Here is a 27,955-nt window from a genome sequence, read left to right as displayed (position 1 = left end):
GAAGAACAATGGCACCAAATCAGAGGAGGAAGGCAATTTAGACAAGGGTACTAAGTGGACCATCTTAGAGAAGCGATCACAGACCACCCAAATGACTGACATCTTTTGAGAGACGGGGAGATCTGAAATAAAATCCATAGAGATATGTGTCCAAGGCCTCTTCGGGACCGGCAAGGGCAAAAGCAACCCACTGGCACGAGAACAGCAGGGCTTAGCCCGAGCACAAATCCCACAGGACTGCACAAAAGTACGCACATCCCGCGACAGAGATGGCCACCAAAAGGATCTAGCCACTAACTCTCTGGTACCAAAGATTCCAGGATGACCAGCCAAGACCGAACAATGAACCTCAGAGATAACTTTATTCGTCCACCTATCAGGGACAAACAGTTTCTCCGCTGGACAACGATCAGGTTTATTAGCCTGAAATTTTTCCAGCACTCGCCGCAAATCAGGGGAGATGGCAGACACAATTACTCCTTCCTTGAGGATACCCGCCGGCTCAGACAAACCCGGAGAGTCGGGCACAAAACTCCTAGACAGAGCATCCGCCTTCGCATTTTTAGATCCCGGAAGGTACGAAATCACAAAGTCAAAACGGGCAAAAAACAGCGACCAACGAGCCTGTCTAGGATTCAACCGCTTGGCAGACTCGAGATAAGTCAAGTTCTTATGATCAGTCAATACCACCACGCGATGCTTAGCTCCTTCAAGCCAATGACGCCACTCCTCGAATGCCCACTTCATGGCCAGCAACTCTCGGTTGCCCACATCATAATTTCGCTCAGCAGGCGAAAACTTCCTGGAATAGAAGGCGCACGGTTTCATCACTGAGCAATCAGAACCTCTCTGCGACAAAACAGCCCCTGCTCCAATCTCAGAAGCATCAACCTCGACCTGGAACGGAAGCGAAACATCTGGTTGACACAACACAGGGGCAGAAGAAAAACGACGCTTCTACTCTTGAAAAGCTTCCACAGCAGCAGAAGACCAATTGACCACATCAGCACCCTTCTTGGTCAAATCGGTCAATGGTTTAGCAATACTAGAAAAATTGCAGATGAAACGACGATAAAAATTAGCAAAGCCCAGGAACTTTTGCAGACTTTTCAGAGATGTCGGCTGAGTCCAATCATGGATGGCTTGGACCTTAACAGGATCCATCTCGATAGTAGAAGGGGAAAAGATGAACCCCAAAAATGAAACCTTCTGCACACCAAAGAGACACTTTGATCCCTTCACAAACAGAATTAGCACGCAGGACCTGAAAAACCGTTCTGACCTGCTTCACATGAGACTCCCAATCATCCGAGAAGATCAAAATGTCATCCAAGTACACAATCAGGAATTTATCCAGGCACTCTCGGAAGATGTCATGCATAAAGGACTGAAACACTGATGGAGCATTGGCAAGTCCGAATGGCATTACAAGATACTCAAAATGACCCTCGGGCGTATTAAATGCAGTTTTCCAATCATCGCCTCGCTTAATTCGCACAAGATTATACGCACCACGAAGATCTATCTTGGTGAACCAACTAGCCCCCTTAATCCGAGCAAACAAATCAGATAACAACGGCAAGGGGTACTGAAATTTAACCGTGATCTTATTTAGAAGGCGGTAATCTATACAAGGTCTCAGCGAACCATCCTTCTTGGCTACAAAAAAGAACCCTGCTCCTAATGGCGACGATGACGGGCGAATATGCCCCTTCTCCAGGGACTCCTTCACATAACTGCGCATAGCGGTGTGCTCAGGCACGGATAAATTAAACAGTCGACCTTTTGGGAATTTACTACCAGGAATCAAATTGATAGCACAATCACAATCCCTATGCGGAGGTAGGGCATCGGACTTGGGCTCATCAAATACATCCCGGTAATCAGACAAGAACTCTGGAACCTCAGAAGGGGTGGATGACGAAATTGACAGAAATGGAACATCACCATGTACCCCCTGACAACCCCAGCTGGACACCGACATGGATTTCCAATCTAATACTGGATTATGGACCTGTAGCCATGGCAACCCCAACACGACCACATCATGCAGATTATGCAACACCAGAAAGCGAATAACCTCCTGATGTGCAGGAGCCATGCACATGGTCAGCTGGGTCCAGTACTGAGGCTTATTCTTGGCCAAAGGCGTAGCATCAATTCCTCTCAATGGAATAGGACACTGCAAGGGCTCCAAGAAAAACCCACAACGCTTAGCATATTCCAAGTCCATCAAATTCAGGGCAGCGCCTGAATCCACAAATGCCATGACAGAATACGATGACAAAGAGCAGATCAAGGTAACGGACAGAAGAAATTTTGACTCTACCGTACCAATGGTGGCAGACCTAGCGAACCGCTTAGTGCGCTTAGGACAATCAGAGATAGCATGAGTGGAATCACCACAATAGAAACACAGCCCATTCAGACGTCTGTGTTCTTGCCGTTCAACTCTGGTCAAAGTCCTATCGCACTGCATAGGCTCAGGTTTAAGCTCAGGTAATACCGCCAAATGGTGCACAGATTTACGCTCACGCAAGCGTCGACCAATCTGAATGGCCAAAGACATAGACTCATGCAAACCAGCAGGCATAGGAAATCCCACCATGACATCCTTAAGGGCTTCAGAGAGACTCTTTCTGAACATAGCTGCCAGCGCAGATTCATTCCATAGAGTGAGCACGGACCACTTTCTAAATTTCTGACAATATAACTCTATCTCATCCTGAACCTGACAAAGAGCCAGCAAATTTTTTTCTGCCTGATCCACTGAATTAGGTTCGTCGTACAGCAATCCGAGCGCCAGGAAAAACGCATCGATATTACTTAATGCAGGATCTCCTGGCGCAAGAGAAAATGCCCAGTCCTGAGGGTCGCCACGTAAAAAAGAAATAATGATCAAAACCTGTTTGAACTGGATCACCAGAGGAGCGAGGTTTCAAGGCCAGAAATAGTTTACAATTATTTTTGAAACTCAGAAACTTAGTTCTATCTCCAAAAAACAAATCAGAAATAGGAATTCTTGGTTCTAACATAGATTTCTGATCAATAGTGTCTTGAATCTTTTGTACTCTTGCCGAGAGCTGATCCACACATGAAGACAGATTTCTAATGTCCATTGCTACACCTGTGTCCTGAACCACCCAAATGTCTAGGGGGAAAAAAAGGCAAAACACAGTGCAGAGAAAAAAAAATGGTCTCAGAACTTCTTTTTTCCCTCTATTGAGAATCATTAGTACTTTTGGCTTCCTGTACTGTTATGACTAGGCAATTCAGTACCACAGTGGACCTAGAGGTCAGAGCACATACAGTGATCTGACAATAACCCAAAAACATAGAACGAGCTCTGAGACGTGGGAACTCTGTTGGAGAGGATCAGGAATTGCGGTCAACAAACACTAGAGGCAGCCGTGGATTGCGCCTAACGCTCCCTATGCAACTCTGCACAGCCTGAGAAACTAGCTAGCCTGAAGATAGAAAATAAGCCTACCTTGCCTCAGAGAAATACCTCAAAGGAAAAGACAGCCCCCCACATATGACTGTGAGTTAAGATGAAAAGACAAACGTAGAGATGAAATAGATTTAGCAAAGTGAGGCCCGACTTTCTGAACAGAGCGAGGATAGGAAAGGTAACTTTGCGGTCAACACAAAACCCTAAAAACCACGCAAAGGGGGCAAAAAGACCCTCCGTACCGAACTAACGGCACGGAGGTACACCCTCTGCGTCCCAGAGCTTCCAGCAAACAAATAGAAAAGCTGGACAGAAAAAAACAAACAAAATAGCAAAGGAAAACTTAGCTATGCAGAGCAGCAGGCCACAGGAACGATCCAGGAGGAAAACAAGTCCAATACTGGAACATAGACAGGAAGCCAGGATCAAAGCATTAGGTGGAGTTAAGTAGAGCAGCACCTAACGACCTCACCACATCACCTGAGGGAGGAAACTCAGAAGCCGCAGTACCACTTCCCTCCACCAACGGAAGCTCACAGAGAGAATCAGCAGAAGTACCACTTGTGACCACAGGAGGGAGCTCTGCCACAGAATTCACAACAAGAACCAGCCGAAGTACCACTCTCGACCACAGGAGGGAGCTTGGCCACAGAATTCACAACACTGGTGTCTGGCTGCAGAAGGTGTTTTTTTTTTTTTTGTATGTACTGTACATATATTCATTATGTAAACTAAGGGGCAATGAGGGATCAGTAACCTGTCAGAAGCCATACTGATGAATACCTAATCAGAGGACCACATGAAGACCCCCCCACAGGCCGCCGCGGAGCACGAGCATATCATTAACTGAAACCTAGAAATAAAGATTAAACAAGAACCACAAGACGGATTCCATCACCAGGTATCATTGTAATCAGTATAGCGGCGCCAATCTGACACTTTCTGTAGGTTACTGAGCACAATCCTGCTGACAGGTTCCCTTTAAGTGTGTGTGCGTGTGTGTGTGTGTGTGTGTGTAATGTGTACCAATTCTCTTCTCGGGATTCTTTCTAGTAACCTAGAATGGTCAGGGCTTTAGGTGTAATCCTATCTGCTGTATCTTTGCCATATATCACATTTGGGAAGGCTTCATACACCATAAATCAGTGAGATTTCCCACTACCGCACTCTCCTTTCGGTGGGCAGCTTTATTAGGTAATGCTCTCAGCTTGTGGACAAAATGTATGCACAGCCCTGGCTCAGTAATGAAGTGCTATGCGACCACATTGAAAGCTAGCTTTCCTGCTGCTCATGGCAGGTAGCTCGAAGGCTTTGGCTCTGGTTGTGTGGGTTTATTGAGTGGCCTGCACGTATGGAATTTATGGTGCATCTAGGAAATTAGCACCACCGCGCGGTGTTCATGACAGGCACACATTCTAGTTAATGTGCTTAATGCAGGTGTACACATCTTGTGGTCATTTCTAACCGTGATCAGGGCCAGGTCTATTTTCTGCGGCGCTCGCCTCCGCCATAAGTATGATGGGCTTTTAATGCTCTCAGGAAGATTGCTAATACATGGTGTCATTATGGGATAGATGGAGAGAGACGGATAATATTCCAATAACTCGGGCAAAACCTTGACTTGAGCCTGCTGTCAACTACTCGCCATTAAATATGTAAAATGTGTAATCCGTTAAACATGTGAGGAAAAAAATCAATTACATCTGTTTTTATTTATTTTTTTTCCTTTTATGCAAGGTTCCTAGGACTGCATCCAGAGTAGATTATGTTTAAAAGGGAAAATGTATTCTAGCAGTATCTATTGTAGGAGCCACACAACAGCTAGGTCAAAATTACAACCATCATCAGCTCTGGCTTATTCAAGAATTTTTTTGCTAATGGAAGTTGTAGTTGTCAGGTTAGGGCATTACAAGTCCTCTTTGGTTAAAAACAAACAAACAAAAAACTTCAGTTGTCATGTAGAAAATCAACCAAAATGGTCACAGAAGTTGTAAACCTACTCTCCCGGGCTCCTGAATGGGAAATCTTCATGAATAAGGGAGAAGGCAATGTATCACTGCATAGATAGCCCAATGTAATCTGCATGCGCTGGACAGCACTGAGTGACACCCCTATAAAACTGTATTGGCTGATATAGAAACTCATGAAAACAGTTAGAGGACAATTCTGATAATTAAAGGGTTTGTGAGGGGTCCTAAGTTTTTGTTAAAAACAATGCAGAATGGTGTAGAATAATGAGTATTAATCACCCAAATGATTCCATGCTGCTCCTATTCTGACTCTTCCTGTGATGTTTGGACAGAAGTGGGTCCACTGATGCCAATTCCTGACAATAGCTGTGACCTATTGATTACCTCTTGTGAGGCAGTGTTCCCCCCCCAGGTTGCGTACGGAGGCATAGTGAGGCCATGAGAAGGCATTGCAGTCACAGGTGTAGCTGTTGTTGCAATGCAGACTAAAGTGAGTATTGGTCTTGGACATTCTAGTTGTCCAAGGCAGATTTAGGGAAATCCTGCTGTGGGCTTTGGTGTTTTGAAACAGACTGCAGATGCTAGTGTTGCAGTCCGTTTAATTCCTGGCTGGGTCTTCCATGTAGCTGAAGGTCACAGTTTGCTAGTTAAAAGCCCTGCAGTTTAGGGTTTGGGTGTATCGGGATAAGAGAGTGTCAGTTTGGTGTTTGGAGGAGTACAGAGCAGTCGGGTCTGCAGAGCTCCATGCTGTGTAAGGCAACACAGGCCAGAGGAGCTGAGACGCCTGGCATCTACAGCATGCACAGCGGTGCAGTCGCCCATGGTAACAGGTCTCTGAGGTGGACTGTCTTGTGACCGGAGGTAGACTGTCCTGTGCCTGAAGGAGGACTGGTGTGTTTAGTGACTGTAAACTGGAGGATATGGTTCCAGGCTGCAATCCGGAGGATATTGTGTACGGTGTAAAGCTGTGAGTAGAACAGCATGGTGGTGCAGTCGCCCATGGCAACTGGTCTCAAGAGGAGGACTGGCGTGTTTAGTGACTGTAAACTGAATGATATCATGTACTGTGTAAAGCTGTGAGCCGCACATTAACACAGCAGTGCAGTCGTCCACAGCAACAGGTCCGAGGTGGACTGGCGTGTCTAGTGTGTAACGCTCACGCCCTGACTGGGTGGCATGAGCGAGGGGTTGTTGTTGTGAATTCTGTGGCAGAGCTCCCTCCTGTGGTCACAAGTGGTACTTCGGCTGATTCTCTCTGTGAGCTTCTGTTGGTGGAGGGAAGTGGTACTGCGGCTTCTGAGTTTCCTCCCTCAGGTGATCTGGTGAGGTCGTTAGGTGCTTCTCTACTTAACTCCACCTAATGCTTTGATCCTGGCTTCCTGACAATGTTCCAGTGTTGGACTTGTTTTTCCCTGGATCATTCCTGTGGCATGCTGCTCTGCATAGCTAAGTTCTTCTTTGCTATTTGTTTGCTATTTTTTCTGTCCAGCTTGTCTAATTTGTTGCTGGAAGCTCTGGGACACAAAGGGTGTACCTCCGTGCCGTTAGTTCGGTACGGAGGGTCTTTTTGCCCCCTTTGGTGGTTTTCTTTAGGGTTTTGTGTAGACTGCAAAGTTACCTTTTCTATCCTCGATCTGTTAAGAAAGTCGGGCCTCACTTTGCTGAATCTATTTCATCTCTACGTTTGTCTTTTCATCTTAACTCACAGTCATTATATGTGGGAGGCTGCCTTTTCCTTTGGGGTATTTCTCTGAGGCAAGGTAGGCTTATTTTCTATCTTCAGGCTAGTTAGTTTCTCAGGCTGTGCCGAGTTGCATAGGCAGAGTTAGGCGCAATCCACGGCTGCCTCTAGGGTTGTTTGGAGAGGATTAGGGATTGCGGTCTGCAGAGTTCCCACGTCTCCGAGCTCGTTCTATGATTTTGGGTTATTGTCAGATCACTGTATGTGCTCTGACCGCTATGTCCATTGTAGTACTGAATTGCCTTTCATAACAGTACAGGAAGCCCAAAAGTACTAATGATTCTCAATAGAGGGAAAAATGAAGTTATGAGACCATTTTTTTTTCTTTGCACTGTGTTTTCCCTTTTTTTTCCCCTAGACATTTGGGTGGTTCAGTACACAGGTGTAGCAATGGACATTAGAAGTCTGTCTTCATTTGTGGATCAGCTCTCGGCAAGAGTACAAAAGATTCAAGACACTATTGATCAGAAAGCTATGTTGGAACCAAGAATTCCTATTCCTGATTTGTTTTTTGGAGATAGAACTAAGTTTCTGAGTTTCAAAAATAATTGTAAATTATTTCTGGCCTTGAAACCTCGCTCCTCTGGTGATCCAGTTCAACAGGTTTTGATTGTTATTTCTTTTTTGCGCGGCGACCCTCAGGACTGGGCATTTTCTCTTGCGCCAGGAGATCCTGCATTGAGTAATATCGATGCGTTTTTCCTGGCGCTCGGATTGCTGTACGATGAACCTAATTCAGTGGATCAGGCAGAGAAAAATTTGCTGGCTCTTTGTCAGGGTCAGGATGAGATAGAGGTATATTGTCAGAAATTTAGAAAGTGGTCCGTGCTCACTCAATGGAATGAATCTGCGCTGGCAGCTATGTTCAGAAAGGGTCTCTCTGAAGCCCTTAAGGATGTCATGGTGGGATTTCCTATGCCTGCTGGTTTGCATGAGTCTATGTCTTTGGCCATTCAGATCGGTCGACGCTTGCGTGAGCGTAAATCTGTGCACCACTTGGCGGTATTACCTGAGCTTAAACCTGAGCCTATGCAGTGCGATAGGACTTTGACCAGAGTTGAACGGCAAGAACACAGACGTCTGAATGGGCTGTGTTTCTACTGTGGTGATTCCATTCATGCTATCTCTGATTGTCCTAAGCGCACTAAGCGGTTCGCTAGGTCTGCCACCATTGGTACGGTACAGTCAAAATTTCTTCTTTCCGTTACCTTGATCTGCTCTTTGTCATCGTATTCTGTCATGGCATTTGTGGATTCAGGCGCTGCCCTGAATTTGATGGACTTGGAGTATGCTAAGCGTTGTGGGTTTCTCTTAGAGCCCTTGCAGTGTCCTATTCCATTGAGAGGAATTGATGCCACGCCTTTGGCCAAGAATAAGCCTCAATACTGGACCCAGCTGACCATGTGCATGGCTCCTGCACATCAGGAGGTTATTCGCTTTCTGGTGTTGCATAATCTGCATGATGTGGTCGTGTTGGGGTTGCCATGGCTACAAGCCCATAATCCAGTATTAGATTGGAAATCCATGTCGGTGTCCAGCTGGGGTTGTCAGGGGGTACATGGTGATGTTCCATTTCTGTCAATTTCGTCTTCCACCCCTTCTGAGGTTCCAGAGTTCTTGTCTGATTACCGGGATGTATTTGATGAGCCTAAGTCCGATGCCCTACCTCCGCATAGGGATTGTGATTGTGCTATCAATTTGATTCCTGGTAGTAAATTCCCAAAAGGTCGACTGTTTAATTTATCCGTGCCTGAGCACGCCGCTATGCGCAGTTATGTGAAGGAATCCCTGGAGAAGGGGCATATTCGCCCGTCATCGTCACCATTAGGAGCAGGGTTCTTTTTTGTAGCCAAGAAGGATGGTTCGCTGAGACCTTGTATAGATTACCGCCTTCTAAATAAGATCACGGTTAAATTTCAGTACCCCTTGCCATTGTTATCTGATTTGTTTGCTCGGATTAAGGGGGCTAGTTGGTTCACCAAGATAGATCTTCGTGGTGCGTATAATCTTGTGCGAATTAAGCGAGGCGATGATTGGAAAACTGCATTTAATACGCACGAGGGTCATTTTGAGTATCTAGTGATGCCATTCGGACTTGCCAATGCTCCATCAGTGTTTCAGTCCTTTATGCATGACATCTTCCGAGAGTACCTGGATAAATTCCTGATTGTGTACTTGGATGACATTTTGATCTTCTCGGATGATTGGGAGTCTCATGTGAAGCAGGTCAGAACGGTTTTTCAGGTCCTGCGTGCTAATTCTTTGTTCGTGAAGGGATCAAAGTGTCTCTTTGGTGTGCAGAAGGTTTCATTTTTGGGGTTCATCTTTTCCCCTTCTACTATCGAGATGGATCCTGTTAAGGTCCAAGCCATCCATGATTGGACTCAGCCGACATCTCTGAAAAGTCTGCAAAAGTTCCTGGGCTTTGCTAATTTTTATCGTCGCTTCATCTGCAATTTTTCTAGTATTGCCAAACCATTGACCGATTTGACCAAGAAGGGTGCTGATTTGGTCAACTGGTCTTCTGCTGCTGTGGAAGCTTTTCAAGAGTTGAAGCGTCGGTTTTCTTCTGCCCCTGTGTTGTGTCAACCAGATGTTTCTCTTCCGTTCCAGGTCGAGGTTGATGCTTCTGAGATTGGAGCAGGGGCTGTTTTGTCGCAGAGAGGTTCTGATTGCTCAGTGATGAAACCTTGCGCTTTTTTTTGCATGAAGTTTTCGCCTGCTGAGCGAAATTATGATGTGGGCAACCGAGAGTTGCTGGCCATGAAGTGGGCATTCGAGGAGTGGCGTCATTGGCTTGAAGGAGCTAAGCATCGCGTGGTGGTATTGACTGATCATAAGAACTTGACTTATCTTGAGTCTGCTAAGCGGTTGAATCCTAGACAGGCTCGTTGGTCGCTGTTTTTTGCCCGTTTTGACTTTGTGATTTCGTACCTTCCGGGCTCTAAAAATGTGAAGGCGGATGCTCTGTCTAGGAGTTTTGTGCCCGACTCTCCGGGTTTGTCTGAGCCGGCGGGTATCCTCAAGGAAGGAGTAATTGTGTCTGCCATCTCCCCTGATTTGCGGCGGGTGCTGCAAAAATTTCAGGCTAATAAACCTGATCGTTGTCCAGCGGAGAGACTGTTTGTCCCTGATAGGTGGACCAATAAAGTTATCTCTGAGGTTCATTGTTCGGTGTTGGCTGGTCATCCTGGAATCTTTGGTACCAGAGAGTTAGTGGCTAGATCCTTTTGGTGGCCGTCTCTGTCACGGGATGTGCGTGTTTTTGTGCAGTCCTGTGGGATTTGTGCTCGGGCTAAGCCCTGCTGTTCTCGTGCCAGTGGGTTGCTTTTGCCCTTGCCGGTCCCGAAGAGACCTTGGACACATATCTCTATGGATTTTATTTCTGATCTTCCCGTTTCTCAAAAGATGTCAGTCATTTGGGTGGTCTGTGATCGCTTTTCTAAGATGGTCCATCTGGTACCCTTGTCTAAATTGCCTTCCTCCTCTGATTTGGTGCCATTGTTCTTCCAGCATGTGGTTCGTTTACATGGCATTCCAGAGAATATCGTTTCTGACAGAGGTTCCCAGTTTGTTTCAAGGTTTTGGCGAGCCTTTTGTGGTAGGATGGGCATTGACTTGTCTTTTTCCTCGGCTTTCCATCCTCAGACTAATGGCCAGACCGAACGAACCAATCAGACCTCGGAAACATATCTGAGATGCTTTGTTTCTGCTGATCAGGATGACTGGGTGTCCTTTTTGCCTTTGGCTGAGTTCGCCCTTAATAATCGGGCCAGCTCGGCTACCTTGGTTTCGCCATTTTTCTGCAATTCTGGGTTCCATCCTCGTTTCTCTTTAGGACAGGTTGAGTCTTCGGACTGTCCTGGTGTGGATACTGTGGTGGACAGGTTGCAGCAGATTTGGACTCATGTAGTGGACAATTTGACCTTGTCCCAGGAGAAGGCTCAACGTTTCGCTAATCGCAGACGCCGTGTGGGTCCCCGACTTCGTGTTGGGGATCTAGTTTGGTTATCTTCTCGTCATATTCCTATGAAGGTTTCCTCTCCTAAGTTTAAACCTCGTTTCATTGGTCCGTATAGGATTTCTGAGGTTCTTAATCCTGTGTCTTTTCGTCTGACCCTTCCAGATTCTTTTTCCATACATAACGTATTCCATAGGTCATTGTTGCGGAGATACGTGGCACCTATGCTTCCATCTGTTGATCCTCCTGCCCCGGTTTTGGTGGAGGGGGAATTGGAGTATATTGTGGAGAAGATTTTGGATTCTCGTGTTTCAAGACGGAAACTCCAGTATCTGGTTAAATGGAAGGGTTATGCTCAGGAAGATAATTCCTGGGTTTTTGCCTCTGATGTCCATGCTCCCGATCTTGTTCGTGCCTTTCATGTGGCTCATCCTGGTCGGCCTGGGGGCTCTGGTGAGGGTTCGGTGACCCCTCCTCAAGGGGGGGGTACTGCTGTGAATTCTGTGGCAGAGCTCCCTCCTGTGGTCACAAGTGGTACTTCTGCTGATTCTCTCTGTGAGCTTCTGTTGGTGGAGGGAAGTGGTACTGCGGCTTCTGAGTTTTCTCCCTCAGGTGATCTGGTGAGGTCGTTAGGTGCTTCTCTACTTCACTCCACCTAATGCTTTGATCCTGGCTTCCTGTCAATGTTCCAGTGTTGGACTTGTTTTTCCCTGGATCATTCCTGTGGCCTGCTGCTCTGCATAGCTAAGTTCTTCTTTGCTATTTGTTTGCTATTTTTTCTGTCCAGCTTGTCTAATTTGTTGCTGGAAGCTCTGGGACGCAAAGGGTTTACCTCCGTGCCGTTAGTTCGGTACGGAGGGTCTTTTTGCCCCCTTTGCGTGGTTTTCTTTAGGGTTTTGTGTAGACCGCAAAGTTACCTTTTTGTATCCTCGATCTGTTAAGAAAGTCGGGCCTCACTTTGCTGAATCTATTTCATCTCTACGTTTGTCTTTTCATCTTAACTCACAGTCATTATATGTGGGGGGCTGCCTTTTCCTTTGGGGTATTTCTCTGAGGCAAGGTAGGCTTATTTTCTATCTTCAGGCTAGTTAGTTTCTCAGGCTGTGCCGAGTTGCATAGGCAGAGTTAGGCGCAATCAACGGCTGCCTCTAGTGTTGTTTGGAGAGGATTAGGGATTGCGGTCTGCAGAGTTCCCACGTCTCAGAGCTCGTTCTATGATTTTGGGTTATTGTCAGATCACTGTATGTGCTCTGACCGCTATGTCCATTGTAGTACTGAATTGCCTTTCATAACAGGTTGTGGCCCCACTGTGCCACAAACCAGACTACTCTGGAGGGGCATGGCTAAGCAGCTACCTTGTTGTTCACTGGAGCCTCTAGTGGTAAGGTCAGGCTTGTGCGGCAAGTAGCTGCCAGGTACCAGTCCAGGGCAGTGTCTGGCCGTAGCAGCTGATCCCACTGGGGAACAGAAGTCTTAACAGGTGCGAGCAAGTACGGACGAGCATGACTGGTACTCAGGCGGGCACAGCTGGCACTCAGGCAAACAGGTGAGCATGGCTGGCAGGCAGGCGGGCACGGCAGGTGGGCATAGCTGACACTCTTGGCAGGCGGGTACGGCTGGCAGGACTGGAACTGATTCGGATTAGACAGGAACATAAAGAGGTATGAGTGGGAAAAGGGAACAGGTAAAAACCAGTTCAGTCTGGAGGACAGGAACTGTTAGGAACCAGTTCAGACTGGAGAGACAGGAACTGCTTTAGGGGATACGGGAACACAGGCAGGTAAGAGTAGGGAATAGATGAGAACCAGTTCAGACTTGAGGGACAGGAATTGGTAGGAGCCAGTACAGACTAAAGGAGCAGAACCGCAGGATATGGAGCAGAGCAGAACCACGAGATGCGCAGCAGAGCAGGACCGAAAGGTGCGCAGCAGAGCAGGACCCCAAGGTGCGCAGCAGAGCAGGACCCCAAGGTGCGCAGCAGAGCAGGACCCCAAGGTGCGCAAGCAGAGCAGGACCCCAAGGTGCGCAACGTCACTTTCTGGACTGATTAAATAGCTCCTTTTCACTACAAAACAGTGTGCTGCCTCCAATTTTTCTGGATTTTTATAATTAAGTTTGGTATTTGCCTGGGGGGCTCTGCACCCGGACTCTTTCTTTGTGCTGCTCTAATTCTCTTTCTGTCTATCTATAGTCCAAAAAGCCTTGAGTGCTTGAGAAAGGTCCACATCCTGGACTGAAACGTCACACATGGGCCAATAAATCACTTTTTTTCCTATTGGAGTGCTGCCTTCATTTTTTGGACTATAGTATGAGGTTTGGTATATACCTGGAAGGATTTTTTGCACCCTTTGTTTTCTTTTGGTGCTGCTTTTTGTTTTCTTTATCTATCTATCTATCTATCTATCTATCTCTATCTATCTATCTATCTATCATTGTCTAAGGTCCGCTTCCGTCTGTCTGTTTTCCACTTCTGTTCGTTTGACTTTAACGGAAATCCCACATCTCTAATTGGTCGTGCCCAGCCGGCCGCGACCAATCAGCGACAGGCACAGTCAGGCCGCGAATTGGCCCCTCCCTACTCCCCTCCAGTCAGTGCCCCTCCATACTCCCGTCCAGTCAGTGCCCCGTCCATACTCCCCTCCAGTCAGCGCCCACATAGCATTTCAGAAGTCTGTTACCCTGTTTCCCCGAAAGTAGGACCCCCCCGAAAGTAAGACAGGGTGGGGGTTTCGGGGGGGTCCTCCAATGTAAGGCCTCCCCCGAATGTAAGGCAGGGTTGGGGGGGCCGCTGTGAAATGTAAGGCCCTTACCTTTGGGCCGCCGCTGTCCCCCATTGGGTCCCCAGGCTCCAGAGGTGTCCTCAGGTGCAGCTGGGCGGGTCCAGCGCTCATGGGGTTAACTCGCCGTGTTAACCCCGCAATGCGCCCAGCTAAACAGCTCATTGGCCGCCCCTGCTCCCCACGTCACCGCCGGCCCCCGGCTCGAGCGCTGATTGGCCAATCAGCTCGAGTGCTGATTGGCCCAGCAGCTCGGGCTGTAATTGGCCGCCCCAGCCCCACGTCACCGCTGTTTCCCTGCTGATTGGCACAGCGTTCCCTGCAGCACAGGCCTTCCGCACCCACAGCCGCACCGCAGAGGAAAACGTCCAGCATTTAAAAACCAAGTAGGGAAACATGTACTGTATAGGGTATGGGGCTGTGTGCAGTGGGATACGGCACTGTTATGGGGTATGGGGCTGTGTGCAGTGGGATACGGCACTGTTATGGGGTATGGGGCTGTGTGCAGTGGGATACGGCACTGTTATGGTATGCAGGCAGAGGGTATACGGCAATTACCGTACAGTACCGTACCGTAGTGTGTTACTGTTACCGTACTTTGATTTGTTGTCTGCTTTCCAGTTGAACGGTGTAACGTTAAGTACTGTACTGAATTTGAAAATTGTCATTTTTTTTTCCGGCTAATGTAAGACCTCCCCTGAAAGTAAGACAGGGTGGGACTTTTTGGGGTAAAATTAATGTAAGACAGGGTCTTACTTTCGGGGAAACACGGTAAACGGACTGCGTTATAACGCGGTGTAACCCAGTCTGTTAACGGTGCCATTAACCCTGTGTGACCAACGTTTTACTATTGATGCTGCCTATGCAGCATCAATAGTAAAAATATATAATGTTAAAAATAATTTTTAAAAAAATTCATTATATTCTCACCTTCCGTTGTCCGCGCCAGCCTTTCCCGCTCCTCATGACACTCCGGTCTCAAGAATGCATTGTGGCAACAACCCGTGATGACGTAGCAGTCTCGCGAGACCGCTACATCATCACGTGTTATTGCCACAAGGCATTACTGGGAACGGAGCGTCGCGACGAGCATCGCTAAAGACCTGGGCTGGATCTGGGGGCCGCAGGGACGTGAGTATATAACTAATTTTTATTTTAATTTTTAACAGTGATATGGTGCCCACATTGCTATATACTGCGTGGGCTGTGTTATATATTGCGTGGGCTGTGTTATATACTACCTCGCTGTGCTATATACTACGTGGGGTGTGCTATATCCTACGTGGCTGTGCAATATACTAAATAGCTGTGTTATATACTATGTGGCTGTGTTATATACTGCGTGGGCTGTGTTATATACTGCGTGGGCTGTGTTATATACTGCGTGGGCTGTGTTATATACTGTATGGGCTGTGTTTATATACTGCGTGGGCTGTGTTATATACTGCGTGGGCTGTGTTATATACTGCGTGGGCTGTGTTATATACTGCGTGGGCTGTGTTATATACTGCGTGGGCTGTGTTATATACTGCGTGGGCTGTGTCATATACTGCGTGGGCTGTGTTATATACTGCGTGGGCTGTGTTATATACTGCGTGGGCTGTGTCATACTGCGTGGGCTGTGTCATATACTGCGTGGGCTGTGTTATATACTGCGTGGGCTGTGTTATATACTGCGTTGTCTGTGCTATATACTGCGTAGCTGTGCTATATACTACGTGGCCGGCCGCGAACAATCAGCGACAGACGCAGTCTGGCTGCGAATTGCCGTGGGATTTGAACCACACTTCGCTAATTGGTCGCGGCCGGCCGAATCCTGTGTATTCATTGCATTATTCTGAAATCTTCATAAATAAACTGCATACATATTCTAGAATACCTGACACGTTAGAATCACGTCATATATATGCGTTATATATATAAATAAATACAAAAAAATTTTTCTTTGTCTAGCGCTTGTGGGCATTTTTCATTTTCACTTTTTTCCAAGATGGCATTATGTGAACTTCCAATCGGTACACTATCCAGTATAGTGGATTTTTTTCAAGGATATGTGCAGTGTTCACTGCAGGACGCCGGTTTTTGGCTCAATGTATCAGGAATGGGTGGGGTGAGTCATGGAATATGACTAACTGTGGACAGCTGGCTATAATTCAATCAATTATGTTTTATACATGTTAATCACTAGTACTGTACATTTTTGCACTATCATTGTACTATGTCACTTTATATGATCTGTTTATATTGTACTCTTATGTACTGTGCTTAATCACCATTATAATGGTATTTATTTACAATATTGCTGCTAAATACTTGTTAATTTGGTTGCCTTAAATATCCTGTTTATGCACTTCTGTAATTGCTTGAGAAAGGTCTGTACCCAGGACCGAAACGTTGCCACATGGGCTATTAAAAAGCACTTTATAATTTTGGATTTGGTGTGCTGCCTCAACTTTTTTGGATAAGTGTGTGTGTATATGTGTATATACACACTCTCTGTAAGTAGGGTCAATCCCTTCCAAGCCTTCTATATGGGCATGTAGGTGGTAGGAAGTTGAATAAAATGATATCTTGATCCACTGTCTTATTCCAGAGAATGCCTTGCTTTTCTTAATATTAATGAGTTATCTATGGGCCGCACATAAAGCTTCCCAAGAATCTGCATCCAGAGCATTATATTAAATGCAGGGAGGCGCTACCATTGTGAGACTTAGTTGTAATTACTGACAATCCGCTCTCCAGATCTCACTTCAGAGCTGTGTTGTAATTACAGCTAACACAGTACAGCAGAGATGATCTTTATCTCATTACAAGCATATCTGCACATGTACCTCTCCTCTCATAGTGCCTTCAGCACTGCTGCAGAGCTGTGACTGATTACAACTAATACTACTTCAGCTTCCATCTCAAAGGCAGCTAGTGTGGACAGAGAGAAATACAGCAGTGCTGACAGCACTGTGAATGGACAGCTACAACTGCAGATGTGTTTGTAATGAGTTGAAGCTCAGCTCTACAGTACTGTTAGTTGTAATCACAACCCAGTTCTGCAGTGAGATCAGGAGAGCAAACTGTCAGTCATTGCATGTGTAACATGGGTAACACCCCATTTCAGTTAAAATAAGCTATGTGTCACTGAGTTATCGCAACAGAGAGGAGCCAGAAGACCGCAGCATCTGATTGCTCCTTCTGCACTGGAAAGAAGCACTTCCCCTTCTTTTTAAACTGTGTAATTTTCTTTTGGCAGTACAGGGGTTAATTGGCCATGTTGGGAGCTCTGTGAGCTAGGGCTCTCAGACGTGCACTGTTAGCCACTCCTATCTCCTATATAATCTGGGTCCTGATTGTCACACATAGTCAGAGATAGGTTTTACTGCATGACTAGGAGGGTAGGTGTTCATGGTTATATGAGTAGGAGTTTGCTGGGTTACTGTGATTGTTGCTTGGTTTAGTAATTGTGATAATTCCTTTTCCTTATCCTACTTTGGTTTTACCCCATCTTCCACTTCCTGGTGCATTCCTCTGTTATATGTGAGTGAATAGTTGTAAGCTTGGAATTTTACTTTCCCCTGTTCGTGTTACCTTGTTCCTCTGGTTGGTGTAGACGGAGTGCGGATTAAGGAGATAAGGCAAGGTACGTGGCCCGGCATCTTCACCTTCAAAAGTATCCCAGGGAATAGGGCGAGCTAGGGCGCCCCCTAGCATTGGGGACAGGGAAGGAGCCCCAGGTCACCCCACAACAGTCGTGACACTCTGGAGGCAGATTCTCAGTGAGATCTGTATCTGGTTCATAAATCTTAACGTGGTTGATCCTACTGATAGATTCCCTTTTATAATTTTCTTTTAGGTAATAAAGTGAAATGGTTTCCATCCTAAAGCAAACTTTTGCACAAGTTGCATTTGTGTTTTGTGTACATTAAACAGTGTATTGTGTGATATCACTGATTTTCCTACATTACCCATCAGCATTATCCACACCATAAATAGGTGTTTGGTTTGTCTTAATATTTGCGTTAATCTAGTGGAGTAAGGTACCTTTTTAGTGTCACATGAGTTGCAACCAATGATAAAATCACATACTGGAAATGTTGGGGGATAGTTCATGAGACTCCATAGAAATTTGTGGTGGTCATTGGCTGCATGAGAGCATTAGGCAGAGAGATTTCATAACGTTTCCCCCCCCCCCCCTTTACTAATCCTCATGTGCCTATAAGCCGCTCATGGCACAGTTGCACATCCCCAGCCTCTATTATACTTTTTGTGAGTGGTCAAATTGAAGCTTGTGGCAAGCATTAATAAAATAAGCCCCATCCCCCGCGATCTCCACAGTGTCTGTCAGATTTAAAGTACTTATTCCTAGAGGTTACAAAGCACTGTTACCTCAGACTGTACTTGCTGTAATCCTAGTGTTAACCACTTTTCTGTTTCAGCAGCCTGAGATGTTCCCAGAGCAGCACCTGCTGTGTATAGGGAGAGGGCAGCATAGGAGGTATAACAATCACCACCTGCAGTATATGGGGAGCTCTGTTGAAGGTATGGCCTAGGAGGTATAACAAGCAGAACCTGCTTTGTATGAAAAACTCTGGGGAAGGTGCGGTCTAGAAGGTATAACAAGCAGAACCTGCTGTGTATGGGGAGCTCTGGGGAAGGTGCGGCCTAGAAAGTATAAAAGGCAGCACCTGCTGTGTATGGGGAGCTCTGGGGAAGGGGTGGCCTAGAAGGTATAACAAGCAGCACCTGCTGTGTATGGGGCGCTCTGGGGAAGGTGCGGCCTAGAAAGTATAAAAGGCAGCACCTGCTGTGTATGGGGAGCTCTGGGGAAGGGGTGGCCTAGAAGGTATAACAAGCAGCACCTACTGTGTATGGGGAGCTCTGGGGAAGGGCGGCCTAGAAAGTATAAAAGGCAGCACCTGCTGTGTATGGGGAGCTCTGGGGAAGGGGTGACCTAGAAGGTATAACAAGCAGCACCTACTGTGAATGGGGAGCTCTGGGGAAGGGCGGCCTAGAAAGTATAAAAGGCAGCACCTGCTGTGTATGGGGCGCTCTGGGGAAGGTGCGGCCTAGAAAGTATAAAAGGCAGCACCTGCTGTGTATGGGGAGCTCTGGGGAAGGGGTGGCCTAGAAGGTATAACAAGCAGCACCTACTGTGAATGGGGAGCTCTGGGGAAGGGCGGCCTAGAAAGTATAAAAGGCAGCACCTGCTGTGTATGGGGCGCTCTGGGGAAGGTGCAGCCTAGAAAGTCTAAAAGGCAGCACCTGCTGTGTATGGGGAGCTCTGGGGAAGGGGTGGCTGTTGTGAATTCTGTTGTCGGGCTCCCTCCTGTGGTCATGAATGGTACTTCGGCTGGTTCTGTCCATGGACTTCCTCTGGTGGGTGTTTCTGAGTTTCCTTCCACAGGTGACTAGGTTAATTCGTTAGCTGGCTGCTCTATTTAACTCCACTTAGATCTTTGCTCCATGCCACCTGTCAATGTTCCAGTATTGGTCTAGTTCACTCCTGGATCGTTCTTGTGACCTGTCTTCCCAGCAGTAGCTAAGTTCCTGCTTGTATTTTCTTTGGTTTGCTATTTTTCTGTCCAGCTTGCTATTTTTATTGTTGTCTTGCTTGCTGGAAGCTCTGGGACGCAGAGGGAGCGCCTCCGCACCGTGAGTAGGTGCGGAGGGTCTTTTTGCGCCCTCTGCGTGGTCTTTTTGTAGGTTTTTGTGCTGACCGCAAAGCTACCTTTCCTATCCTCGGTCTGTTCAGTAAGTCGGGCCTCACTTTGCTAAATCTATTTCATCTCTGTGTTTGTATTTTCATCTTTACTCACAGTCATTATATGTGGGGGGCTGCCTTTTCCTTTGGGGAATTTCTCTGAGGCAAGGTAGGCTTTATTTTTCTATCTTCAGGGCTAGCTAGTTCCTTAGGCTGTGCCGAGTTGCATAGGGAGCGTTAGGAGCAATCCACGGCTATTTCTAGTGTGTGTGATAGGATTAGGGATTGCGGTCAGCAGAGTTCCCACATCCCAGAGCTCGTCCTTTATTATCAGTAACTATCAGGTCATTCCATGTGCTCTTAACCACCAGGTCCATTATTGTCCTGACCACCAGGTCATAACAGGTGGCCTAGAAGGTATAACAAGCAGCACCTACTGTGTATGGGGAGCTCTGGGGAAGGGCGGCCTAGAAAGTATAAAAGGCAGCACCTGCTGTGTATGGGGAGCTCTGGGGAAGGGGTGACCTAGAAGGTATAACAAGCAGCACCTACTGTGTATGGGGAGCTCTGGGGAAGGGCGGCCTAGAAAGTATAAAAGGCAGCACCTGCTGTGTATGGGGAGCTCTGGGGAAGGTGTGGCCTAGAAGGTATAACAAGCAGCACCTACTGTGTATGGGGAGCTCTGGGGAAGGGCGGCCTAGAAAGTATAAAAGGCAGCACCTGCTGTGTATGGCGAGCTCTGGGGAAGGGGTGGCCTAGAAGGTATAACAAGCAGCACCTACTGTGTATGGGGAGCTCTGGGGAAGGGCGGCCTAGAAAGTATAAAAGGCAGCACCTGCTGTGTATGGGGCGCTCTGGGGAAGGTGCGGCCTAGAAAGTATAAAAGGCAGCACCTGCTGTGTATGGGGAGCTCTGGGGAAGGGGTGGCCTAGAAGGTATAACAAGCAGCACCTACTGTGTATGGGGAGCTCTGGGGAAGGGCCGCCTAGAAAGTATAAAAGGCAGCACCTGCTGTGTATGGGGAGCTCTGGGGAAGGGGTGACCTAGAAGGTATAACAAGCAGCACCTACTGTGTATGGGGAGCTCTGGGGAAGGGCGGCCTAGAAAGTATAAAAGGCAGCACCTGCTGTGTATGGGGCGCTCTGGGGAAGGTGCGGCCTAGAAAGTATAAAAGGCAGCACCTGCTGTGTATGGGGAGCTCTGGGGAAGGGGTGGCCTAGAAGGTATAACAAGCAGCACCTACTGTGTATGGGGAGCTCTGGGGAAGGGCGGCCTAGAAAGTATAAAAGGCAGCACCTGCTGTGTATGGGGAGCTCTGGGGAAGGGGTGACCTAGAAGGTATAACAAGCAGCACTTACTGTGTATGGGGAGCTCTGGGGAAGGGCGGCCTAGAAAGTATTAAAGGCAGCACCTGCTGTGTATGGGGCGCTCTGGGGAAGGTGCGGCCTAGAAAGTATAAAAGGCAGCACCTGCTGTGTATGGGGAGCTCTGGGGAAGGGGTGGCCTAGAAGGTATAACAAGCAGCACCTACTGTGTATGGGGAGCTCTGGGGAAGGGCGGCCTAGAAAGTATAAAAGGCAGCACCTGCTGTGTATGGGGAGCTCTGGAGAAATGGCAGCCTACAAAGTAAAACAAGCAGCACCTCCTGTGTATGGGAATCTCTGGGGATGGTATGGCCTAGAAGGTATAACAAACACCACCTGCTGTGAATGGGAAGCTCAGGGGAAGGTGAAGCCTAGAAGGTGTAGTGAGCACCACCTGCTGTGTATGAGAAATGCTGGGGAACTGCAGCCTAGAAGTTATAACAAACTCTTGTAACACAATGATGTTGTTTTCCTGAATATTTTCAGCAAATGTATTCTATATCAACCTCACGTACACAATCCTCACCCTGGAAACATCTCCCTCTGATCAGCTTCTCCAGCTCTACATCTGGGAATACTATTACTCCATTACAATGGTTAAACTGGTGCCTCTAGCTTTTCTGCATGCAGCGATGTATCATCGGTGAGACGTTCACCTTTGTCTATGCATTGATAAAGAGCACCGGTATCTTCTCTCCCAGACAATTTATTACTTGTTTGAGAAGGTCTATGGCTTATTTCTAAATGTTGCATGCCACAATGTAACAGCTGTTTAGACTGCAACGTAAAACTGAGCATACATCTCCCCTGCAGTCAAGTGTCATGTGAGAGTATTACGTAGTGTCGGAGAAGTAGTGAAAAGCAAAACAAGTTTTATATCACTCAAGTTCTCTGACCACTTTAGCAAAAAATTAAAGGGCTATTATATATATATATAATGGGGTGGCTGTATACTACGTGGCTGTATGTATATATATACACACACACACACACACACACACACACACACACACACACACACACATATATATATATATATATATATATATATATATATATAATTGTCTAAGAGTCACTTCCGTCTGTCTTTGTCACGGATATGCATTGGTCGCGGCCTCTGTCTGTCATGGAAATCCAAGTCGCTGATTGGTCGTGGCAAAACACGTGCTAAGGATGCTATGCGACAAGGACCTGCCATGACGTCACGGTCATGTGATCGCAACGTCATCACAGGTCCTGCGCTCATACCAAACCTGGGACCGGAAGCTGCCGCGTGCACCGCACACAGGCGAGAGGACTACAAGGGGCCCTTCAGAAGGTGAGTATGTTTATTTTTTATTTTCTAACCTGTTACAAACGTGGCTGGGCAATATACTATGTGACTGGCCAATATGCTACTTGTCTGTGCTGTATACTACGTGGCTCTGTGCTGTATACTACGTGGCTCTGTGCTGTATACTACGTGGCTCTGTGCTGTATACTACGTGGCTCTGTGCTGTATACTACGTGGCTCTGCTGTATACTACGTGGCTCTGTGCTGTATACTACGTGGCTCTGTGCTGTATACTACGTGGCTCTGTGCTGTATACTACGTGGCTCTGTGCTGTATACTACGTGGCTCTGCTGTATACTACGTGGCTCTGTGCTGTATACTATGTGGCTCTGTGCTGTATACTACGTAGCTCTGTGCTTTATACTACATGGCTCTGTGCTGTATACTACGTGGTTGGGCAATATACTACGTAGCTGGGCAATATACTACGTGGCTGGGCAATATACTACGTGACTGGGCAATATACTACGTGACTGGGCAATATACTACGTGGCGGGGCAATATACTACGTGACTGGGCAATATACTACGTGGCTGGGCAATATACTACGTGGCTGGGCAATATACTACGTGACTAGGCAATATACTACGTGGCTGGGCAATATACTACGTGACTAGGCAATATACTATGTGACTGGGCAATATACTACGTGGCGGGGCAATATGCTACGTGGCTGGGCAATATACTACGTGGACATGCATATCTAGAATACCCGATGCGTTAGAATCGGGCCACCATCATATATATATTTTTAGTTATGTTTTATAGAATGAGAAATTATATATTTTAAAGTGTAGATATATTTGGGGAATATATTTTATTCCGAGATCTATTAAAGTGTATTTTATTTCTTGGTATAACTCCTTTGAGTAGGACTGTAGTAATAATTTTTATTTCTGTAGCGCCAATATATTCGGCAGCACTTTAAAATTCAGAGAGAAATTACATGGACACACAATATAGAGTAACACCTAATTCAGCAGATACCAACAGGTGTGAGGGTCCTACTCGCAAGCTCACCATCAATGAGGAAATAGAGGAGACACGAAAGATAAATGGTAAAAAGTGCTTGTAGTGTATGATACAGCCATAATATACTAAGTAAGGTATTCACATAGCGCTGCATGAATCGGTCACCAACCTCTGTGTACAGTACAGACACAGAGGGCTAGAAGTGCAAGGAGCGTGTGTGAACAGATGCTACGAGGGGCCAGCTTTGGAAGAAAATTTTGGAAGCACAAAACGGGAGTAGTTGCATAATTGAGGCGGTAGGTCAGTCTTAAGAAGCGCATTTTAGGGCACGCTTAAAACTGAGGATATTGGGAATTAATCAAAATTGTCCTGGGTAGTGTATTCCAGAAAATTGGCACAGCACGTGAGAAGTTTTGGAGATGGGGTGGAAGGTTCAGATTATTGAGGATGTTAGTCTTGGGTCATTAGCGGAACAGAGAACATGAGTAACGTGATAAACAGATGTGAGGGAGGAGATGTAGGGTGGTGCAGAACTGTTCCTCACTACACGTCTGCACAAAGTAGGCACAAGCAGACATTTTGCCTTTCAGCTTCTTAGGGTCACCTTTAGCCAAGTTGAGTCTGTATTATTCGCTGTAGTGTGGTCCTCTGTGTGCACGCCGTTCACTAAGCTAGCTTGAGGCTGTGAGTAAGCATTAGTGAGCGGCATGCACATGGAGGATCACACTACAGCGGACAATACAGACTCAACTGGTATAGAACTGTGGAGAGGTTTGTGGGTGAGAGTGCTAAGTTTGTATTGGACTTTGTAGCGGATAGACAGCCTGTTTGTAGGTGATGATCCCATGGTAAAGAAATCTTCCACTTTGGACAATTCTTACTTGTTGGGGTCAGTTTACATGGACTGACCAGTTGCACTAAATGACGGCTTATCAGTAAATATTATCGATCGGTGGTCGTACAGTAGACTGATAACACATACAGACTCTAGTAAACGCTAAACAGAGTGATCTGTCAGAGATCGCTTAATGCGCATGGTCTGTCACTGTGCCACTTAGTGTGCATGGGCTGCCACAGGAGGATACGCCGCTGAGAATGATAATCTTTTACGCTGCGCAAAAGGCCATAACACTTTATGAACAAGCATTTTGCTCATATATCGAGAGCCAGTTTACACTGAAAGATTATCATGATAGTTGTGACGACTTAACGTTTTCCCTTAATTATGCCAGACGTAATTTGTGTAGGCCCAGAATCATAAACTGTTGTCTGAAGTATTAACTCTCCTTGTAGGACGAATATTAACCCCTAATATTATCTCCTACAGTTTATCTTCTGTTATCTTTGTAAAACAGTAATGCATGGCCATTGAAAAAAGATGTTTGCTGATATGCTAATTATGCATTGAGTTATGGGCCTGTTTGTTGACTTTGAAAGCAGAGAGGGAAAAGTATGCAAATAGTTTAAATGGTCAAGTAATGCTACTTGATATAATCACCATTCTTCTCCCCTATCTGTGATGCTAGACTGAAGGACACTTGTTAAATCTGAAAATAGGTTACATACCACTATATAAAGAGACTTTTTCTTCTGGTCGGTGTGACTCTTCAGGATCTCAGCTTAGGGTACTGTGGACCTGGCTAGTAGAACACAGGACTTCTTCACTGACCATCACTGAAACCCCAGAGACGTCTTAAAGAATCCAGATTGGGACAATCTGTTCCCCTGACCACATACCTCACTGGTCTCGGTTAGCTTCCTAAAGGTACCGTCACACTAGACGATATCGCTAGCGATCCGTGACGTTGCAGCGTCCTGGCTAGCGATATCGTCCAGTGTGACAGGCAGCAGCGATCAGGCCCCTGCTGTGATATCCCTGGTCGGGGAAGAAAGTCGAGAACTTTGTTTCGTCGCTGGATCTCCCGCTGACATCGCTGAATCGGCGTGTGTGACGCCGATTCAGCGATGTCTTCGCTGGTAACCAGGGTAAACATCGGGTTACTAAGCGCAGGGCCGCGCTTAGTAACCCGATGTTTACCCTGGTTACCATCGTTAAAGTAAAAAAAAAACCACTACATACTTACCTACCGCTGTCTGTCCCCGGCGCTGTGCTTCTCTGCTCTCCTCCTGCACTGACTGTGAGCACAGCGGCCGGAAAGCAGAGCGGTGACGTCACCGCTCTGCTTTCCGGCTGCCCGGCGCTCACAGCCAGAGCAGAGAAGCACAGCACCGGGGACAGACAGCGGTAGGTAAGTATGTAGTGGTTGTTTTTTTTTACTTTAACGATGGTAACCAGGGTAAACATCGGGTTACTAAGCGCGGCCCTGCGCTTAGTAACCCGATGTTTACCCTGGTTACCGGCATCGTTGGTCGCTGGAGAGCTGTCTGTGTGACAGCTCTCCAGCGACCAAACAGCGACGCTGCAGCGATCCGGATCGTTGTCGGTATCGCTGCAGCGTCGCTTAGTGTGACGGTACCTTAAGCTTGTCGCTACCTCCTGATTGTGGGGGCCCACCAAAAGTGGAGAGCCACTGGTGGGGGTAAGCGACATTTGAAGCAGCTCTATTTCCGGCAAGTCAGCGGAAGGGTGACTCTCTATAACTTTCACCATTTTGGGTATTTGCTGGGACTGTTCTGTATGCTCTTGTGTGTTGGTGGTTCAATAAATTATTGCCACATTGTTTTACCCCCACCCTGTGTTGTCTGAGTAGTGTTCTGTCCACATTAAAAGGAGAGCGGGCATTTGGCAGGACAATCCATGGTCCATGTGGTTCCAGGTAGCGGACCTGGGTGCCCACTGATCCCCCGGGTCTCCACAATAGTAAAAATTTCACAATAAACTTTCAGTGTAAAAGCCTCTTTAGAAGGTGCCAAGTGACCAAAAGCTAACTAAAAATATCTTTGTTCGGGCCCCATATCAAGCATGTCATCAGTCCTGTGAAGGTGATTAGCACTAGTTTGTTTCTATAGCTATGCTAGCCCTCTTTTCTATCACAGCCGATGCATAGACAATCTGAAGCTTATGTGCTGTCTAATACAAGCACAATGGTTAAAGCGAACCTGTCACCAGGTTTCAGGGCTTATCTACAGCATTGAACAATGCTGTAGATAAACCCCTGGTCCGACCTGAAAAATAAGAAAAATAAGTTTTAATATACTCACCCGGGGGGCGTCCAGTTTGATGGGTCTCGCAGGTCCGGGTCCGGCGCCTCCCATCTTCTTCCCTGTTGAGGGCAGAGTTAAGTACTGCAGTGCGCAGGCACTGGGCCTCTCTGACCTTTCCCGGTGGCTGCGTACTGCAGTACTTTCCTCTGCTCTCAGCAGGGCAGATAAGTACGCCTGCGCAGGAGCGCGATGCCGGGGAGCCATGAAGCAACAGGAGGGCGGCACCGCAAGAAGATGGGAGGCGCCAACCAGGACCTGCGACACTCATTGGACCGGACAGGCCGCCGGGTGAGTATGATAAAATGTATTTTTCTTATCAGGTCAGATAAGCCCTGAAAGGCTGTGGCCGTATCTTATATCAGCCAAAACTGCTGACAGGTTCCCTTTAAGCTAAGCAGTTTTTCATACACTGGAAATGTATTTTTCACTGATACCCTGGTAATTCATATCAGATATAAGTCCAATATACAGTAAGTTTAATCAGTTGTGTCACAATCCTAGAGTGCGGAGTCCTGTCTCACTTTGGCAGCCTTTTGTTGGTTTCGCCATCACATATACAATCCAGGAACACTTTCCAAATTGAAGCAGTGTTAGACTATTTGCACACTTTCAGGACTTAATTGGGATCCAGTCTTGAATTTTCTGTGAATTCCCCAGTGGTGTGAAAATATTCAATATGCTTTTCTCAAGAGAAATCCTCATCAGAAATCTGTGTGTGTTTTTATTTTTTTCTATAACATTCTTCAGTTATGACCCTGTATCTGATTTTCTTTTTTCTTTCACACGTTTTTGAAAGTTTTTAACATCAGTGTAAAATGTGGTGCAAATTCTATGAGGAACCCATTTAAAAGAAGTTACATGTCACTTTTTCCACCGTACTGTTTTTTTTTTTTTTTTTTTTCATTTTTTTTTTTTTTAAACTACTTCAAGGAAGAAAAACAAGTTATATAAATGGTTATGTTCCCACGATGAGCTTTTGATGAGTTTTTGAAGTTGCGGATTTTCTGCACCCATGAATTACACATAGGTTACTTACATTTTTTCCAAAATATGCAGTGTAAAAAAAAATCATTAAAAACTCATCGTGAGAACATAACCTTATTGAAATCAATAAAATGCCTTTAATATTATTTGAAGTTGTTTTTTTAATGTGGATTTCAGAGCAGAATCCACTGTAGACTCCACATCATAAGTCTCTGTATGATCATACTATAATACTAACCATCCAGTGCAAGAACATGGAGGATTTTATGATTGCCCGTTATCATCCTGGAAAAAAATCATCTTAGATTTTTGTTTGTAACGGGAAAATGAGGATCATTTTGTTTTGCCAGTAAATGAGCCGGTGTTTTTTTTTGTATATTTACAGATATAGTGTCAGCTTTATTGTAGGAATGATGCTACGATTAAGGCCAGGAGTCCAAAGTGGTTCTATCAAGGTCCTAATAGGAGTTGGCTCTGACGTGGTTTTCACTGGAATCCTGTTTTTGTGTGATTCTGAGGGTAACCTGATTCAGAGCTGGGGGTAG

At 46.4% G+C, this 27,955-nt stretch overlaps 1 protein-coding gene across 1 annotated transcript in view; it reads left to right on the top strand.

Annotated features, from left to right (window-relative positions):
- Window positions 1-27,955, top strand: part of PDE6D (phosphodiesterase 6D) — an 87,675-nt gene that overhangs the window by 47,228 nt on the left and 12,492 nt on the right. The gene's annotated exons all lie outside the window — the stretch shown is intronic.

This window comes from Ranitomeya imitator, chromosome 5, assembly GCF_032444005.1.
Source record: "Ranitomeya imitator isolate aRanImi1 chromosome 5, aRanImi1.pri, whole genome shotgun sequence".
Taxonomy (NCBI): Eukaryota; Metazoa; Chordata; class Amphibia; order Anura; family Dendrobatidae; genus Ranitomeya; species Ranitomeya imitator.
Note: the sequence above shows the minus strand (reverse complement) of the source record. Positions and strands in the feature narration are given on the sequence as shown.